Source organism: Heterocephalus glaber, unplaced genomic scaffold (genome assembly GCF_053883595.1).
Source record: "Heterocephalus glaber isolate CG9 unplaced genomic scaffold, H.glaber_assembly_v1.0 deba00001733, whole genome shotgun sequence".
In the NCBI taxonomy this organism is placed as follows: domain Eukaryota; kingdom Metazoa; phylum Chordata; class Mammalia; order Rodentia; family Bathyergidae; genus Heterocephalus; species Heterocephalus glaber.
In genome coordinates, this window is record NW_028258444.1 from 9,577,255 (window position 1) to 9,598,472 (window position 21,218).

The 21,218-nt window shown below is 33.2% G+C and overlaps 1 protein-coding gene across 9 annotated transcripts in view; it reads left to right on the forward strand.

Annotated features, from left to right (window-relative positions):
* Cntn1 (contactin 1) overlaps nt 1–21,218 on the forward strand; it is a 446,523-nt gene that overhangs the window by 173,229 nt on the left and 252,076 nt on the right. For 2 of the 9 annotated variants that reach the window (XM_087199964.1, XM_087199965.1), the window contains exon 3: nt 13,660–13,759. The exons of 5 other annotated variants lie outside the window; for them this stretch is intronic. The gene's annotated coding sequence lies outside the window, so the exon portion shown is untranslated. Of the gene's footprint in view, nt 1–7,084; nt 7,571–13,659; nt 13,760–21,218 lie in introns of those variants that run through there. 2 more of the 9 variants (XM_087199971.1, XM_004874003.4) reach the window with 2 other exon arrangements.

The window sequence follows — 21,218 nt, forward strand, 5'->3', positions numbered from 1 at the left end:
AGGTGTATGTGGTGTCTGTGGTGTAGGCACTCTCAAAGTATCCCTAGTAATTCTGGAGTTTTTGGTACTGGCTTCCTTGCTGTACCAGTGCTTCTGATGGCAGAGGTATTGATACACATGAAGTAGCAGTGAAGCCAAGGTCCTGAGCACAATTATGTACACAGTGATTGGAGATGCAGGGTCTGGTCTCACCTAGCCCAAGAGGTAGTGCCCCAAATACCTGAGATCTAGGCACACAAAGTATATCCACAGATCTGGCTATGGCCAGACTCCAGGCAATGGCCACGACTCCAAGGTCAGGAGCACATGTGACAATGAGGGAGATTATTGCACACATTCTAGCCCCACCTTTCTAGCTGTCGAGATGTCTTAGTTATTCTGATTAATCAAGAAAAATCCTTCTGTGTGTCTGTTATCCTTTTTCCCCCTCCACTATGTTATTACACTTTCTTAGTTGGGCTCTTGAGTACTCTTCAAGACTATTATTGTTTAAAAAAAGGATTATTTTTGTTAATGGATAGGTTTCTAATTTGTTTGGCCATGGTTAGAAGTTTGTTATCTCCTACTCTTACCATCTTGGTGACATCATTTCTTATTAAACCTCCTTTAATGAATCACTTATGGATTGAGTCATACTTTTAAAAATTTCAAGAATCCTAAAATAATTAAGAGTGTAGACATTTGTTAAAAAAATACATAATGAAGGATGTCTAAATTGTGTTGACAATAGAATTATATTTAGAACACACAATTTTGCAAATATTTAAATATGTTACTTAAGATTAATTGATTGTAATTTAAAAACCTCTCCCTAATGTATATTTTGAGAGATACGGTTGCCTTTTATTCAAATCTGTCTTGTGCTTCTCATGGGGTAGAAATTGTTGCTGAAATCTCTTGACTTGGAATTAAATATGAATTCCTCTAACAGCATTTAGACACTGCAATAGAAAGAAATGCTTCTTTTAAAGTAAGTATGATTAAATAGGGATAGTTATAATTTTTATTATACTTTAACAAATGAAAGACTATATTTTCTAATATTCTTGTACCTATTAGGATTATTTGTTACCTCATTTTACATGGAGATTGAATTGAAATTAGGTCATTTTCATGAAACCTGGGAAATCATTTGGGTATACTGATAGGTGAGAGCTAATTGAAATTTTAGGGAAAATTGTAAGTTACTTAATTGGAACTAGGACTCTTTTAATGTTACATGCATAATGTACAATTATGAATTTTGAAACAGGTTGGTATATCTATTTATTTTAATTATTTTTCTTGTTTAACTGAATCACTTCATGACTGAAAAGATTTTTAAATATAGTTGGATATCAATTAGAAGTGTTCTTTTAAAATTTTTCTTATTATTACCATCTTTGAAAAGGAAATAGATGCCGAAGAAAGGGCTTTCCAGCCCTAAAGCCTTATAAGATTTATTTCTTATACTTTTTCTTCACCTAACTGTATTTTTGATAAATCTAGAATTTATCTGTTCTAATTTACTTATAGTCTAAATTAGTAGTTCTTAAAATTAATAGGCAGAGAAAAATCTTACCCTAGCATTCCTAAGAGAAAGACACCTCAATCCATATTTCTTAAATTTTAAATGTGTTATTAACATTAAAAGTTTACATAGAAAAAAAGCAAAAATCAATATTATATCTCACTCTCAGCTTATGTAACTACTGTATATGTAACTGACATTCATGTTCCCTCTCACTAGTCATGGTCCCTCCTTTCTCCCCTGAGAAATAGTTGCAGTCTAGAATTTAATATTTATATATTTCTCACACCTTTATTTATAATTTTCATTTATTGATGTATGTCTCAGAGAAAACATATCATTGTTTTGTCTTTTTGTTTTTTAAATTTTACATGATTGGAATTCAGATGTGTGAGTTCTGCACTTTTTGCCTCAATGTTAAGCTTATAAGCTCTATCTATCTATCTATCTATCTATCTATCTTTTTTTTTTCGGTACCCAGAATCAAACTCAGGACCTTGCGTTTGCATGGCAGGCGCCAGAACCACTGAGCTAAATCCCCGGCCCCGACTCCTTTTTTTTGGTACTGGGGATCTAACTCAGGACCTCGCGCTTGCAAGGCAGGTGGCGGAACCACTGAGCTAAATCCCCAGCCCTCTATCTATGTTAATATTGATAGTTATAATATTTTTATGGATTAATTTCTCAAAATAGTATTAAAATGTGATGCACTGTAAGAAGCATCATCTTTTGTTATGTGAAATTCAAATTCTGTCTTATTCCTTATTTGTATATTCTCTTAAGAAAGTACAGACATACAAAATGAGATAATAACATCTTTATAAATTAGTTCTGATATAATTATATAATGTATATAGTTATATAGAGATGTACATATATAAAATATATGGCTGGAAGTGAAATGTTCTTTTTTCTGTTCCGTATTCTAATTTGATTTTCCTTCCAATTTTTTTGTTTGTTTGTTTTTGTACCGGGGATCAAACTCAGGACCTTGTGCTTGTTAGTCAGGCGGTGTCAACACTGAGCTAAATCCCCAGCCCTCCAATTTTTTAATAGCGAAATTACTGTGCATTCTTTTCATATAAAACATTTCTTAGTCATCTGGGATATAAAAGAAATAAAGAGAAAACAATTCCTTCTGTTATTCTGGGAGGTGGTTCAGTAAAATTGCTGCATATAACTCCAGTTCACCTTTATAATGGTCATGTAATTTGGCCAAATTACTTGACCTTTCTTTGCGTATAACTTTTCATCGATAAAATGAAAATAAATGCTACTTAACTGACAGGGGGTGTATGATCATCAAATTAAATTTTATTATATTAGTAAGCATTGCTTTAGCCTCACAATTTATGTCTAGCATATATTAGCAGTTTGTCCTTTTGCCATCAACTTATTATTATGTTAACAGAAAGCTTTTATGTTTATTAACTTACATAACTCTTAGGATTTTATCCTTCACTATTTTTTACTGTACACTTTCAACTCTGTCATCTCATTACCTTCATAGCTTAAACATTCCTGTTCATCACTGCACCTGTTCAGTGAGCTATAGCCTTGTTATTTATCTCCTGGAAACTTTTGTCCCCAACACTTCCTTGCCTCATGCTCTTGCTTCCTAGTTTAACCCTTTTTTGCTATGGTTTCTAATGTTTGTTACCTCATCATAGTCTCATAATACCAATATGTTTTCGGTTTTGTTTTTTTGTGTGTGGCAGGGGTGAGGAGAAGACTGTATTATTACCCAACCTTGAAAGTCTTGTGCATCTCCTCCCAATCTCATAATCCTACATAAAACTACATTTCTAATGCCCACATATCTCTAGAATATTTGTCTCATGTCCATATCCCTTATCTACCTTGGTGGAGCCCTCATCACTACTACCAGACAACAACTGGTATTCTAAGAAATGCGTTCTTCTTCATATCTAGTTACTAGATCTAGTCTTTATCCTTTTGATATATTATTATTTAAATATATCTTCTCTGTAGAAGATCATCAAGAATAGTGTTTAATATATCATATAAATTTAAAAAATTTATAGTATTTTTAAAACAATGGTCCTATAAATTTGATTTTATCTAGTTTTCCTATATCACTTGACAAACCTCTCAGACATCCTACCTCCCTACAAATGCATATGTTGTCCCCTTTACTGAAAATGCCTTTTCCTTCAAGCCTTTTCTTCCAAGAATAAGCTTTTAAAGGAAACAAGCTAAGGTTTCTAAAGTCCTTACTTGTTGGAAACTGTTAAGAGAATAATTTTGCATTATTTGAATTTCTTAATAACTCTATGAGGAGGTTGGTTTAAAAAAATCCCTATTTTATAAATGAAGATATCAAAGCAGGATTTACACTCTCATTTATAGACTACAAAAATTGCTTTCAATGATTGTGTTCTTATTTATTTAATTCTCATAAAAGTAAAAGAAACTAAATATTTACTTTTATTTCCACATGATGAAACTGATGCTCAAGGACTATAAGTGGCATGTCCAAGGTCATATAGTTATGTTCAGAAAAACCTATATTTAAAGTAGGAATTGTTAAACATTAAGGCCTATTATTTCCATTCTCTTCACCCAGTTTCTTTAAATATTACCCCTTTAATATTTAAAGGAACTGGATTAGTAAATCCTTTATTAATGCTTCCATAAAGAGATGGCAATGCCAAGATTTGTTCTGCTACTATACTTACTAGAGTGCACGGAAAATAAGAGTTTACATTTATCTAGCAGTTACCTAGCATATAGGGACAATTCTATGTGCTTTGGTGATTTTTTTCCTGTATGTGTCTTAATGTGTATCATAGTGATTATATTTCTCATTTTTGCCAGGGTATTAACCTGTTTTCCTCAGTAACACATGAACATGTTTCAACAGCCACTGACCCGAACATATTTTTATCACCTAACACAACTCCTTGCATGTAGAAAGTGTACAATAATTACTCTTAAATAAAAGAATGTTTTATGACTGGGAGTAGGTTTGGTATTGGTGGGACAGAATGAGAAAAAGAGAAAAACTTTGAATATCAGAGAACAGCGCAGTCCTTTCCTGCAACTCTTAAAGCCATGAACTCAGGATTGTGAGAACTTTGGTACAGAATTCTTTTCCTAACTTTTCATGGTATTTTTTCCCTTATATTGAAGAAAAACTATGCACTTCCCAATGACAGTCACCACACAGGCTACTTATTCAAACTAAAAGTGCTTTGATTTATTCCCAAATTGTGTTTTATTTTATTGACCCTACTCACATTACAGAGATCAGTGCATATTTTACATGCATTATAAATTCAAAATATTGGAAAGCATTTTGATCTACATAGATCAAATTTGGGTAAAGTGGCCATCTCTGTTTCCCATCCATTTGAGAGGATCAGCTAAGTGTTTTTCTTGGGCATAGACAGACTTCTGAAAAATGAAAATTGGCTCTTTATTAGAGCCTCAGGCTATTTTATCTGATAATAAAATTGTCTACTTTTTCTAGTCATTTTCATTCAAGCCTTACTTACTGCCTGCCTTTTCTGATTTTTTTGGGTTTGCTATCTTCATTGTTTTTTTTCTTCTGCCGTAGCCTTCTCTTTATTGCTGGCTTCTAAACTGTCTATTATAGGTTGATGATTATGAGGAGCATGAGGATGATGACTATGGTCATATGTCTCCCCACTTGTAGACATTTTGCAGTTGTAAATTTGTAGTCTTCATTTTAGACAAGGACCATGAATGTTTGTGTAGGAGGAAACATACTGGTTTTTTTTTTTCCTCTTCCTAGCATTGTTCCTTTGGTGATGCACTGTTGAATCATGGCATTTCAGGGAGCTTAAATTTCTATTGCTTATATTTGTAATTATTGTAGGTTATGTTAATAATTTAGATTTCTTACATAATTCTACTTTGATATACTCATACTCAATACATTATGAAAATTTTAAATTTCTATTTTTAAATGAAATGCTCTCTTCATTTGAAATTACTTCTGTGGGTGGTTAAATTGATAATTGTGTAATATTAAAAGTATGGTAGGTCTTTTTTTTTAAGATGAAGTCTTTCTAAGTTGCCAAGTTGCCAAGGCATGGACTAAACTTGAAATCTTTCTGCCTCAGTTCCCCAGAGTGCAGAGATTACTGGTATGCACCATCGTGCCTGTCTCAAACTTCTACTTTAAGAATAAAGAATACTAACCTGATAAATAAAAATTGTAAGTTCTGCTGTGCAATTTAATTGAATTTTTTAGGTTAGAAACAATATATGAATTCAAAAATAGAAACTACCCAGGACATAACAAAACAATAGAAATACAAATATATTATAAACAAAGTAACTGGATGGTTAATTTATCAGGCTGCCATTTAAAATATTTTGCATAAATTTTATCAGTCAGATGTGGTTGTCTTTACATGCTTTACATGCACACAAAATATGCTTTACATGCACTTGGAAGAAAGACATATTGCTCTGGCCATCTCTGAACTCTATTGTCCTCAGACCTCTACTTCCCTGCAAGGCTGATATCAGCTTTTGGTTTATTGAGTGGAAACCAATGTCATCATGCCTTATCCAAAGGGGACTTGATCCCTCCAGTATAAATGTTAGAAAGGAAACATTGAAACCTCTGACAGTTGTTCTTTTACTCTAGCCCTAAGCCATAAACTTAAATGTTTCACTCTGGTTTTACAAGTGGTCAAATGTAGTAACATAGAAATATGGGGGGAATGTGTGTGTGTGTGTGTGTGTGTGTGTGTGTGTGTGTGTGTGTTCTATTTGGGTGGAAAAAATTAGGTTTAATGAGTTTCACATCCAAGACATTTTAAGAAATAAAAAACCATTACTTGTACATGCACATATTTTCTGTTTAACATGGATCTCTCACTTTGGTATTTTTGCAAATACTATTATGACATTTTAAAAACTCCCAGTATTTTTCTTTGGTGAATATTAGCATAATTAAATACACATTTTGTTTTAAAGCTTACTTTTTCTGGGGAGTGAGAACAATAGTGTTTTCTTAGAAATTTATACTCTAAAAGAAAGACAGCTTAGAACATTACCACACCCAGAGTAAAGGTGCTTAGGGTCCAAAATAGTTCCTATTGATGATCACGTTAATCTGTTATGATGACTTTTGCACATTAGTGAAATGAAACATTATTTTAAAATGAAAGTATTCTAAGAAAGGATATTTGAATGAGCTCAGATAAAAATCTCTTATTTTTTAATAGGCACATATCACTCTTTCTTCACTTTATTTCTTTGTTTAACCTTGTTGGTATTCTAAAAGTGCTAGGAAATACCAGCTCTGTATATTACATTGATAATGCAAAGTATTCAGCCTAAACCTGTAGCAAGTGTGTTTTTAAAGGAAGCAGATGCTGTAGTGTTTCTGCCTAAAAGAGAGTACAGTTTATACATTATGCAGTATGCAGATGTCATCTCTCTGGGAATGTTTTACCCCGAGTGGCTGCTGCAGGATTGGAGTTTTCTGCTTGTGATTTAGGTTGAAATTTTATTTGTAGAAATAAACCAATCATGAAGCCCCAACTGTCTCAGCGATGAGATGATCAATAGCCCATTACTGGATAGAACAGCAGCTACAGGAAGTGCATTGAAGATTTTAATGCATGAATTATGCATGCCATGCTCATTCTTTAGTCTCCAAACAGAATGACAGGGTTTGTGAAGTCGCCTCAGATAGTTTCTTGCATTAAGTGACTGCAGTGAGATGCTTAATATTTTCAGGCATAGAAGCAGCATTGACTGGAGCCAGCCGAATTTGGAAGATGTAAATTTCCCCAGCTCACTACACAGAATGCTTCATTTGAAAGTGTTGCTATGTAGAGAGCCAGCTTTGCAGTCATCTAACCTGTTCTCTCCAGAAGGTTGGCTGAAGGATGGGAGCGGCTGTGCCTGCCTCTGAGGTCACAGCTTGAAGTCCTTTGAAAGTGCCTTCTGCTGCAGGAGCGAGGCATATTGTGGTCTAAGCGTCTTTGCATGTATTCAGATGGACAATTTGCAATAGATATTATACCCAGAAGAGCAGATAATTCAACATATGAGGTAAGCCCGAGATTTTGGTTAGGTAATTGTAAACTAGAATGTGCTGACTGGGGATAATGGTCTTCCCGTGTAATAGTAAGGTTGCCTCAGACCTTGGTCTTATAAAGCAGCTTTGCCTCCCAATTGTTATGTTAATAGAGAGGTGACTTAATTTTATTTGTTTGACAGTATTAAATTGAATTCTATTCTGTTTTGCATGCAAAAGGTTTTCAAAAAATGTACCAGTGCCCAGGGGTGTGTGTCTTTAATAGAAATGCTGCAAACCTGGGCTGGGCAGCAGGGGAGTGAATGAAATTAGTAAGTGAAAATTGCCTCCTGGTGGAGAAGTTTTAGTAGGGCTGTGGCTTTGCTTTGGCTCAGACTGTTTCCTTAATGTCAACATCTTCAAATTCTAACAAAAGATAATCATAGAAATCTAAAATGCTCTTTCCTTCTCCCAAAAGTGGAGGACAGCACAGAGGTACTCACACTCAAATGCTGTGTTGCATACAAATTGAGCAGATGGAATTAAAACAATTTGGACTACTATGTCCTTGAGGAAAGACCTTGTCAGAAACAAAACAGTTTGACTTCTTTTTACCTGTAGTGGCTTCATGGGTGTTTTCCCCCGTATGTCAAGAATGCTTTTCTGCAAAAGCGATGGATAGATGAAATATTGTGAAATTTACAAAAAAAGAGGGGTTTTATTTTTTGGCGTTTTAAGAATTAAGCTTAAGCAATTGTAGAAACCACTATAATAAGAACCAGATAAAATTCCCCAAAACTCTGCAAACCTGAAAATATAGTGCTATGCTACTATATTGGTCAGAGGTCTTTGTGAATTTAAAGCTGATTGCTTAAATATCCTGCCAAATAATAAGTGTGCAAATAATGTTCAGCATGATATGAATTCCTGAACATTTCTTTAGGGTGAGAAAATAGTATTAAGAAATGTTCAGTAACAGACTCTGGACGCAGTAAAATTCCTTAATGGTGTTTTAAACAGTAAATTTATACTATTAGTACCCACAAGCATATATATCATATATGCTGTAGTCCTTAATTTATAAAACATGTATAATAGGTGTTTATCCCTAAGTGTGTTTACTGTTTAAAAAATATGCTTGTTGAATCATCTGTCAGTAACCAATAATACAAAAAGCTAATTATGTTTTGTAAAAGTAAGCATCGATTTTTTTACTACACTTAATCTTAGCCAAAAGACCGAGAAGCAATTTTTTTAAAATTTAAAAACAAAGGAGAATTTAGCAGTGAAAATGAGAGCCAAGAAAAACTATCCTCAAGCCATTTCTCAGTGCATTTCAATTTTGCTACAGTGTTACTACATCACTTGGGTTTCCTGTCCACTGCGTGGTCTGGTGTGTCACAGAACTTCCAGGATTGCCTAGTGTGGTTAAATCTTCAAAGCTCATCTAGTTCAGGAGTAGGAGGAAACCCAGCAGTGGAGTTTTTCCTTAGGAAGGAGAGGCAGGGCTACCTACATACAGTATCCTGGCATCTTCTGATGCTGAGTCATGCCTCTGCTCAAATACCTCCTGTCTGAGGTGGTTCATTAACAGCTAGTAAAATGGAATCTGCAGGGATATGAGAAAGAGTGGAGGAGGGCAGGAACTTAAGGATATTTATTGCCTAGTGACTCGTACTAAATTCTGAGTAATAAGTAGAATGACAGTGCTACTTGTTGGACCTGGCAGAGGTAACAGTAGGAGAATAAAAGATCCTGTGCCAAGTGACAAGATTGCACAATAAAATTAATGGACTGACCTGGAGAGATGGTATGAACAGAGGGGTCTGTGAAGCATTCTGCTTGTACTCATTTGAACTTCTCTGTCTTCACTCTAGTCTCAGACCAAACCATCAGTTCATCTCATTTAAAATACTTGGTGGTCACATAAAGAACAGTTCCTGGATCATGGGAGGGTAATGTGGAAGAGATATGCTCAGTTCCCAATTCCCACAATAGTTATAATTAATTTCCACAGACTATCACTTGGGAGAACTAATAAGAAATTAATGATGATTTTTAATTTCAGCCTTGGTATGTGAGGTGGAGCACCAAAATGAATTGAATTTGTGGTGACTTTGGCAAGGTATAATCATATGAGATATAGTTGGAAAATGAAGCTAAAGATATCAAGAGAAATAAAGAGATAAATATAATGAGAAATATAGCAATGAAACATCAAATATAAGATTTTCAAAAAAGAATATACTTAATCCATCATTAATGTACATTATTAATATCTCTTAAAAATGAATGTGGAAGAATTCTGAACTATCATGGTTTATTAAAAAAGATTTATAATTTAGTGTAAAAATTTAAGGTGATTTAGCAGGGTAAGAAATAGTTGACAAGATTGTTTTAAAATGTTAAAGAATAAATTTTATTATAGGGAATAAATCCTGATAAGGAATGTTTATACTTATAATGAATTTTAGTAGAAAACGGCATATATGCTATTAACTAGGATTGTGAGAAAGTTATGAATGAACTCTGGAAGATGAGACTTCAAAGTATTTAAAGAGAGAAAATATACCTATTTTCTAAAATTTAAACCATACATACAAATTGATTAAGTCAGAGCTAATATTTGCATAATAAGAAAATTCCTCATAAGGTTCTGTAATAAATAGTCTTGATGAGTTTTAAGCTTTGTAAAATTCACAGAAAACTTTTCAAGTATGAATCTATGGCAATGAGTGATATAAAGAGATGTAATCTTTTTGTCCCATTGGAGAAAATGATAAAGTTAGTTCTTCCTTAAAATATGTTCCCTGAGTTATTTATGAAACATCTGTCTTTCAGATACGTTCTTAGAAGTTGACTCTGAGGGGTGTCTTTTTTCTATACAGCTTCATGTATTCTCTTATCAGAAATACATTTTTCCCTCCATGTTTCTTAAGATCTCTTCTCTCACAACACAAGCCAGTGTAATAAGAAAGCATGTGTTAAGGTTCTTCCTGTGTGGTTTTGCAAGATCTTCTGTTCTATAGATGCAAGAGAAGTTGATGGGCCTGTGTTTTCGGTGGGAACAAATAAGTTAAATACATGGGGTAAAGAGGTACAAAAGAGAGCGAACCAAATGAAAAGTCATAGGAGCAATGGGCCCATACTCAAAATTTTAAACTGGAAGAACACTATTCATAAGAGCATGAGGGAAACTGATACTACATGTTCTAAAGTGAGGACAGAAATGGAGGGACTAGATGGCTGTCATTGCAAATAATCAAAATGGGTGCATGTTATTAAGAGTTGCCAGAATAACAGGCAACTTACCTGTAACTTACAATAACAGGCATGACTTACAGGTCTTGGGCATCCAGAGACATTATTGAATACTTTCACTGGAGGCATTTAATGATAAAGAGGTTTCTGGCCCCTGAATCAAGTATCACTCGGCATTTCTTTTTAATGACTGCGGATCCTACATTAAATATTATATGAAGCATGTCTTCTATTTCCTGTCTTCTGATGGCTTGGCTTTATTGATTCTGGGGAGATTGCTCCTCCCAGGTTTGACTGGTTACTAGTTAGTAAACACCTTGCACTTGAGAGCTCATTTTCCAAATGCCAACCAAGCAACCCAGAGCCCACACCAACCCTTAATTCTTTATCTGGGGTCTCAACACCCAGCCACTCTCTCCTTCTAGTTATTTCTGAGACATGTACCAAATAACTGCTATTGAGAGTTCATATGTTCCAGAGCCTCCTGAAATTAAATTGTTCAAAGTAACCAATCTGGAACACCTTCCTTGCCTTACTATTCCTCCCTCTGGACTGTCTCCTCACACTGTATAGTGTACCCTTTCCTCTAGGATCTATAATGTAGCAAGATGTCTTTTCAATGGCAGTCACTTCCAGATCTGTCTTCCTTATCAAATCTCAGTAATAGAACCTATGTTAAACATGAAATAAATCTGTTTACATACAAATTATCATAAGTAGAAGCAATATATTCCCAGTACTCAAGTCCTCTACCTTAAGAATAATTATACTTTTATTAATTTGGACATTTATTTTGAATTTAAGGGAAAATTCTGAGTGAATGTCTTATAAACACAAGATTATTATCACAGTTGAAGTTTTCCATCTTATGACAAGGCACATGGGTCTAAATTTTTTAATGTTTTTCTGAGACTACTTTAACTTAGAGTATGCCATATTTACAACGTGAAAACAAACCTTTAGTTTGTAAAGCAGCTATGTTTATACCACCTAGGTATCACAATTTTGAAACTTTAATTACCAAATGCCAAAGTTGTTTACATAATGTCTTTGATATCCAGGAGGCAACTATAAAACATACCTTAATTTAAAAACATTTCTGCTATATCTAGCCTACAAAATTGAATTGAACTTCTTGAGAATGTGTTGACCAAGAAAAAGTTGTTGCTAATCACTGAATGCACAACTTTGGAACAATGAACCAAACACAATTAACCGTACAACAAGAGTTGGACCACAGATAGAACAGGGCTCTGAAGAATATATACCAAAATAACATTAGCTGTATCTTTCTGTGGTTCCCTCCTTTATTTCAAAACACCATTGTCAAGGGAAGTTGAGAACAGTCTCTACTTTAAGGTATAGAATAATTCAAACATCAAATGTATGTTAAGTGTTGATGACCTTCACTCTCTCTTTCTATTCTGAGATTGCATTATAAGTTATTGTTGTAATTAAAATAGCCCTTTAAGAAATAGACTTTTGATAAGATTCTGTACAAAATTAGCGATGATTTCAGTTTGAAATAAGTTAGAAAAAATACTAGTCATGCTGGCAGATGGAAGGGCAGCAAGGTAGGTGGCTGGGCGGGAAGCTGGAGGTGGACCTGTGCCAGAAAGAACATGGGAGTTTAAACAGATGGAAGATGATACATTAGTTGGCAAGAAATGACTCTGGGTGACAAGCAGGAGAATGTATTGAAGAGCTGGGTGGGTAGGTAGCCAAGAAGTAGATTTGATGGACCAATAATAAAAGAAGTGGGTCAGTATGAGGGCACTCAAGTTCTGGAAAACACAGGTAAGAATAGTAGAAAACAATTTCAATTTGCTCCTTCACTTGAGCTTGGGGAAAAAGACCTTTATAATCTTTAAAATGCTTTGAAATGCTAATGAACAAATATCTACAGAGGGAATATTTTAGTATAAAATTCAGAGATGCTTATGACTGAGGAAATTTATTCTGTAAAGTTACCATGAGCCTAAAATTTATTACCTAAACTTTTTGTTTCTTATCCTTTGAGTTTTAGCCCTGTTTATGTTAGTATATGAGAATCTCACTAGGTAATAATACTGAAAATGAAAGTGCAGAATGAGAGCTTTAACTTCAAAGAGAATTTATTAGATAATGGAAAATCTGAATACAACCTTACTTTTATTGTTAAAATGCCTTATGTTCTCTTTGTCTATTGAAAGTGATAATAATACCATCTCATTAACATAATGAAAATTATCGTAATGAAATGATTACAAGTCCTTTGGTCTTTCTTCTGCTTTCAGATTCACCTACCCTTAGATCACCATGTTATTAGGCAATTATTCATACTTAACTGAGTACCACTGTGTAGCATAGATAAGTTCCTCTTAAAAGACAGGTATTATTATGGATTTATATAAAAGTGTCATTCACAATAATACTTATAGGAAGGGATTGCCTTTGAGTATAGTCATTTTAATTGACCTTCAGATAGTTACATGGGTTCTCAGTGTATCAAATGGGTACTTCCATTTGATACATATATGAACTTATTACCAACATGCTTTTATAACTGTATATATATACACATATGCAATTTTGTTCAGCTAAAGAGCTGTCTATGGCAAATTCTACATATATGTGAGGCACTATGTCAGACTTTGGAGATAAATGCGGATGGATAAATTATGAACATTTCTTTCAAATAGTTATATTCTAGGGGAATAACTAGGCTCACATATAGCAAACACTAAGGTACAATTTAATACATGCAGTTATATTATGTTCATTTAATATATGTGTGAATTATCCTCCATAATATAAATCCCATGAGGGTAAGGAACACACTAATTTATTAATTACGTGTTTATTAAGTCTCTTCTCTGTGCAGTGACTATGTGAAAGGAAGTATATTCCTTGTTTCCATGGACAAAACAATCTATTAAAAAGAGAAGAGCAAACAGAAGACTCACTGGACAAAGGTAGCTCTTGTAAGTATTCATACAAGGAATGAGTACTGGCAATATAAATTATTTCTAATCAAAATTAGAGAAGTTAACTTCTCAGTGAGGAAAAAGAACAGTAAATAATTTATAAACATTTGTACGATGGTTTATTCATTACAGTTATAATAAATGATATTGACTGTAAACATGGAAGATCATGCTAAAAAGGAACACACATTTAATAATCATGATGAAACAAAATATAGGTTTGGGGTTGAAACAATGCTTAAATGAATTATCTCCTTAAATCTTCAAAGACTTTGAGATAGATTCTTACTCAAAGGATGAAATAACAGATCTAGAGATTATGCTTTAGGTTTAAGGGTAGATTGAAGTATCTTTTCTATATTTCTGTAATTTAGCTAATTTTCTGGAGACGGCAGAAACCTTTAAATGCCAATGCATTTATGTATTCAGTGATGCACTGAGTCCCTTATACTCATAGATTTGTTCATCTTTCTTTGATTTTTTCAAATATAAAATTTATATAATGAAACCAGGGCAAAATTTGGGGATTTTTATCTTATTTTTAAATTTATACATGTTTGCAGTACAAGATGATCACATACCTTATGGGGAGTTGGTACGTGTACATAACAAACCTTAATTATTTTTTTCTCCCTTTCACCTTCCCTCCCTGTCCCTTTTCTTGATCTTCTTCCCATTTAAGAAAGATTTCCCTACTTCTTATTATCTATATTTTATTTTGCTGTTTATTTACATTTTGGGTTTCTCATATAAGAGAATTCATGAAGTATGTAAGCTTGTGTGTCTGATTTCTTTAATTAGGAGAAAGCTATGCACAATTTCAAAATACATTTATATTAATTTCTTCATTACTGGTTCCTTCAAAATATGTGTTACTGATAGGAAAAAATTTTAATGTCTTTCTCTGGGATGATGCTTTTAGACACTTTTCTCCCCTTCCTAACTGAGATATTAACCAGGGACATCTCTGGTGTGTGACTGAAGAGTAGAAAGGGCTTCACTTTTGTCAGTGTTTGTATTCCCATTGTCTAGCACAGTGCCTCGAACATTGTTGATGCTTACTATACACATGGAGAAAATGATCATGTGAATTTGTTAGCACAATTACTTCTAAGACATTATTATGTCACACCATAAAATCAGCAGATTTGTAAATGTATGTATGTAATGTAAGATGAACTTTGTAAGGACAGATTTTTTTTTTTCCTAATGACAAAAACCTGTCTCAAACTTACACAAGCAAAGGGCTTTATTAGAAAGATACGTATCACATGACTGAAGGCAGATGTTGGGAAGGATAGTGCTAAGGCACAGCTGGACCATAGTACACCTGCACAATTTGAATATTAGGAATGAAAATAATTAAAATATTTTTTAAACAGCTTATATAATATTCACCACGTTCTCAGCTTCTCTGAGAACAGTATTTTCTACTTATCTGCATATCTCCAACATTTAGTACATTGCTTCACATATTATAAAATGTTAGTAAATGTTTATTAATATACTGATAAGGTCTTTGTTTTTTTTTTGGTACCGGGGATCGACCTTGGGACCTTGCACTTGTGAGGCAGGTGGTGGAACCACTGAGCTAAATCCCCGGCCCAGGTCTTCTTGACTCACATAATTACTTCATATTATAGTGAAATGGACTACAAGGAAGTAACAACGATAAAGTATTTCTAAAACCAATTAATATATTCCATATTGTGCCTTACTCATTGTTAAAGGACAAATTATATGATGCAAAGGGTTTAGAAATAAATGACCTGCAAGATCTAGACCAATAAAATGTATTTTCTTGGTCCTGGGTTTGTATCCTGCTGTTATCTTGAAATAGTCCCTTGTTTCATTTAAATTTATTGAAGATGTTTAAATACATGAAGAATTCTTGGGAGGAATGCAACTATGTAAAAATAATAATGATTAATAAAGATATTGAAAGAGGTGGTTATCTGTGCCAGAATTCTCAGCTAGAAGAGAGAAGGAACATGGCCCAGTGTTTACAGATATATTTGGATAAGACCTTTGGAGGAGAGCATGGATGCCAAATGTTATTGTTTTAACAAATGCCATATTTTAATCATTTTTGTGGTATAAAAATTATTTAGCACAATAATTGCTTTGAAGTTTTTAAATGCAAGAAAATCCATAAATAGTTATTCTCCTTTTGTGATCTCCACTGCAATAGAATTGTAGCTCCCACCTATAAAATGGAAATGTCTTTAGGCAAACCTTTTCTTTAATTTAAATTGAATTTAGCTACTTCTTACAGAAATGGCAAAAATAGTTTTAATAATCCAGGAGTCAAATTATTTAGATTTGGCCTTGCTGGTCCTCCATCTAGAATAAAATGAAAGAGTTAGAAGAAAAATTGGAACTAAACTTTAATTTTTACATGAGGAAAGTAAACTCTAATGGCTAAGCCTTGTTGTTTAAGGACCTACTATTTAATCATACCCATGGAATGAAAAATTGGTTTAAAAGCATATATAGTAGAAATTATAGTAATAATATAAATTTATGATTTTTTCTTTTTAAATTAATTTTATTGGTACATTCATAATAGGGAATTTGTAACTGTACATGATGTATCTTAATTCTTTTCCCCCCTATTTTCCTCCCTTCCCTTCCTTCTTCCCCTGACCATTTATAAAACTTTGTTTCTGTTGTTTCCCTTCCTTCTTTCAAAATTTTTTTATCCATGTTCCCTCCTTTGTTCCCCTTCCCATTTGAATATTTTCTTCCTATTTCCCAAAATTTATCCTTCATTTTGGTCTTTATTTACCCTTTGGGTTTCTTACATAAGAGAAATAATGTAATATTTAAATGTGTGTGTCCGATTTATTTCATTTAAAAATATGTTCTAAAAGTGCATCCATTTACCTAAAAATGTCTCAAGTTTATCCTTCTTTATGACAGAGTAGTACTCCATTATTTATAAAAGTCACATGTTTTTATCCATTCATTGGTTATAGGCATATGGGATGTTTCCAAGATTTAGCTATTATAAATTGTGCTGCTATAAACATGGGTGTGCATATATTACTGTGGTATGATGATTTTAACTTTTTAAGAAAAATATTTAGAAAAGAGACTAGCTAGCTCAAATGGAATCTCTAGTTTTAGTTTTTTGAGAATCTCTATATTGATTTTCATTGTGGTTGTACCAATTTACACTTACACCAACAGTGGAGAAGGGTTTGCTTTTTCCCACAGCCTCATCAGCATTTGTTATTGGTTGATTTCTTGATAGTCTTTCTGCAGTGAGATGAAATCTCAGCATTGTTTTAATTTGCATTTCTTGAATGACCATTGATCATGAAAAATTTCTCGTATATTTATTTGCTGTTTGTACTTCATCTGAGAAGAATCTATTCATTTCAGATGTCCATTTTTGGATTGGGTCTTTAAGTTTGGGAGGTCTGACACTTTTGAGTTCTTTATATGTTCAGATATTAGTCCTGTGAGGAATAGCTGGAAAAAATTTTTTTCCTATTTTGTGAATTGTTTCTTCACTTTGTTGGTGGTTTCTTTTGCTGTTCAAAAGTTTTTTAATATGGTGTAACCCCAGTTTTTCATTTTTTGTAATATTTCCTATGTGATCCGGGTTTTGTTTTGAAAGTATTCTCCTAAACCTATGTCTTCAAGAGTTTTACGCATTTTATCATCCAGCAGATTGTTTCTGTTTTAATATTTAGATCTTTGATTTTAGTTTAATACACGGTGAGAGACATGGGTCTACTTTCAATCTTTGGCATGTGGAAAGCCAGTTTTTCCAGCACCATTTATTAAAGAGGCTATCTTTCTTCCAGTGAAGCTGTTTGGCCTCTTTGTCAAAGATAAGGTGGCTGAGTATGTCTGGAGTTGTTTCTTTATCTTCTAATCTGTTCCATTGATCTTTGGGTCTGTTTTTACCAGTACCATGCTGTTTTTATCACAGTAGCTTTGTAGTGTAACTTCAAATCAGAGATTGTGATATTCCCTAAAGCTCTTATGGAACTCAGTAGTGAATCCATCAGGTCTTCTGCTTTTCTTTGCTTTTATTTGGTGGTAGTTTTTTTGTTTAATTTGTTCCATTTCATTGACAGATTGGATTATTTAGAAATTTTATATTTTGATTCAGTTTTGTTAATTCATATGTATCTAGGAGTCTATCCATTCTGTTTTCCATCATATTAGAATATAGGTACTAGAGGTGGGTATTGATCTTCTGGATTTCTGCAGGATCTGTTGTTTTCTTCCTAACTGCATGGATTTTAGTCATTTCTTTCCTTTTTTGATAAGGTTGGCTAAGCGCTTGTCAGTTTATTTACTCTTTTAAAAAACCAACTTTTTTTGTGTGTATTTATTGGGGATTGAACTTAGGACCTTGCATTTGTGAGGGAGGTGCGGTGCCACTGAGCTAAATCCCCGACCCAGAACCAACTCTTACTCATGGATTTTTTGTATTGTTTTTTAAGTCTCAATTGCTTTTATCCCTGCTCTGATCTTTATAATTTCCTCCTTCATGTGAGATTTGGGCTTAGCTTGCTCTTCTTTTTCTCCCTCATTCAATAATTATTTTTTCTTGATTTTAGATTTCTTGATACAGTTTTAGGGTTCTTCATGTACTTACTTTCTTAGTTAAAGGGAAAATGTTCTTTAATGAATTAGTTTTGCTTCTCTAAATTACCCATTTCAAGTAACATTCCTATTAGAAGAAATTTCAGTGAAAAAAAGATCATTCTCCCGTGATTGAAAACATGCAGGCTTCTTAGCTCTTAACTATAGAAATATGATGAAAGAAATTCTTTAAGAGCATTGATGCGAACATGGTCACCCATTTAGACATACTCAACATCAATATAAACTTCATTCTTCTTTAAAAGAGCTAGTTGTGTGTTTGATGACTTGCTGAAAATGTTTTATATATTATTAAAAACAGAAATTTCAGTGGCTTATCCCCTAGGAATAAATGAGCAAATGTGCAAAAATTGAAATGCAAGTTGTGTGAATCTCCTTTTCTCCTTATGGAAAACTGGTGGAGAATAAATTAGCCCAGCAAAGTGCAGACATGTGTTTAAAATTAAATGTAGAAAAATATTAACTACTACTTAAGTGCAATAAGAAGAATGAACAGTAAAGGTGAATTTAGATTGCTCATTTCCAATGTGTGTATCACATGTTCCACAGCAAAACAGCACAATGAGTTTTGTGGACTGAACAAAGCACTATTTAAATTGACCTATTTAAGCCAATTAAAAATGTAAACTAAACACTATTTGAGCTTTATTATTTTTATAAATCTTTAAGGAAAAGTAAAAAAAGCAGTGAACTTTATAATGAAGTAGCAGTTAGAAATATGCCTGCTTATGCCACAGGCATTCTTGAACAGCATACAGGGATAAGTTGTTCCTCCTGGCACTTTCAAACTTTACATGTACATTGTCATAGGAATAGTGAATTTCATGGAACCTAAAAGCTGAGATATAATACTATAATTAATATTAGAATTCATATATAAAAATCTAAAGTCTGACTCAGTGGCACTTAAATGTAATCTTTGCTACTCAGAAATATAAGGCAGTAGAATATCAAGTTTGAGGCCAGGCTGGGCACCTTGATGAGATTCTCTCCTAAAATAGAATTTTAAAAGGGTTGAGGATGAAGTTCAGTGGTAGAATTCAGTGAACCTTTTAAACTATTATTTTTCTCCTATATCCTTTATATAGTGTCAACATTTTGCTCACTGTTTAATGTTTAATAAAGTTTAATTTATAAAAAATTTATGATTTGTTAGATGAGAATTATATTATGGGTTGCCTTTGTCAATTTTTCTTTTATTTTTTTCCTATTTCTTTTTCTATTCTTTTTTTAGATGTTAGACTTTTTACAGTTAAATTTTCTATTTAACTAATAGGCAATGAGATAATATGCTACATATTAGGTAACTGGATTTGATATCTCATTACTCACTCTATTAAAAATTTTATTGACCGAAAGATATCACACTTTCCTTTTGGAAGTATTAGTGTATTTATAAAGAAAAAATTAAATAGGTGAGTAATTTATGATTTAATATATAGATCCCCTAATTGTTTAGAAAGATGGGCTGGGGATTTAGCTCAGTGGTGCTGAGGTTGCCTCACAAGCACAAGGTCCTGAGTTTTGATCCCCAGTACAAAAAAAAAAACAGGGTCATGAGATTCAACTCCCATTTTGAAATTTATGATACATGGTAATCTGACTACATCCAATTCTTTTTAAAAAATATGGATGTCATGAAATGAAGGTAGGATAAATTATTTTTTGATTAAATTATTATTTTTGAAGCCCTTTCTTTCAAAGATGTATGTCATATATCTGACAACCTAGAAAGGGTGCTCGGTCTTAGGTCTTCTCAAAAGTGAGACTTCTATTGAAGTTGCAGTGCACTGAATTATATGTGATCGCTTTGCAGTGTGGACTGATCTAGAGTATCAGCTTTTTATTTTTTTAACTATAAAAAAGAGAGTAGAGCCTGCTTATATGTGGAATATCACTTTTTTCTCCAGAATTAATTTCTCATACAAAATAATCAAATACAATATAGGAATTTAATGTGAAAGTATTTGTGACAGATCTATATTTCTAAATATTGTGATATCAAAAGCAAATATCCCTAAAAATACACATACCATTTGATCTAGCTGTGCTACTCCTTGACATATTTCTGAAAGAATTAGAGAAGCATACTACAGTGATACCTGCATAATCATGTTTATAGCAGCAAAATTCACAATAGTTAAGCTATGGAAACCATCTAGATGCTCATCAGCAGATTAGTCCATAAAGAAAATGTGATATATGTACACAGTGAAACATTATTCAGCCATAAAGAATAAAATAATTCCATTTGCAGAAAAATGGATAGAACTGGAGGCCATCATGTTAAGTGAAGCCAGTCTCAGAAAGTTAAATATTGCATTTTTATGTTAGCAATCTAAATAAATAAATAAGTGAATGAGTAAGAAAAGGAAGGAGGGAAGGAGGGAAAGAAGGAAGACAGGAAGGCAGGAAGAAAGGAAGAAGAGAAAGAAGGAAGGAGAGCTGACAGGAAACTTAAGGTAGACTTTTAGAGATGGAGAAGGGGATGAACGAGAAAAAGGGGATAATGAAGATGAAAACAATCAAAATATCTTTTGTGCACATACCAGTATACCAAAATGAATCGCATTATTCTATCTTACTAATATTCACTAATAAAAAAGCATAATGAAAACATCCCTGCACGATTGAAAGGATTAACAAATAACAGTGTAGTGGTATCATCAAGCACTGGTCTAAACCAGAACACCTGATTTTAGTCGCTTGAGAATTTAGACAAATGGATTAATCTGTTCAGGCTTCAGTTAGTAATATTTAAAATACAAATAAAATGTTCAGAGATCTGCTTATACTATTTACACACCCATCACTTCTTGGCCTTTTGACT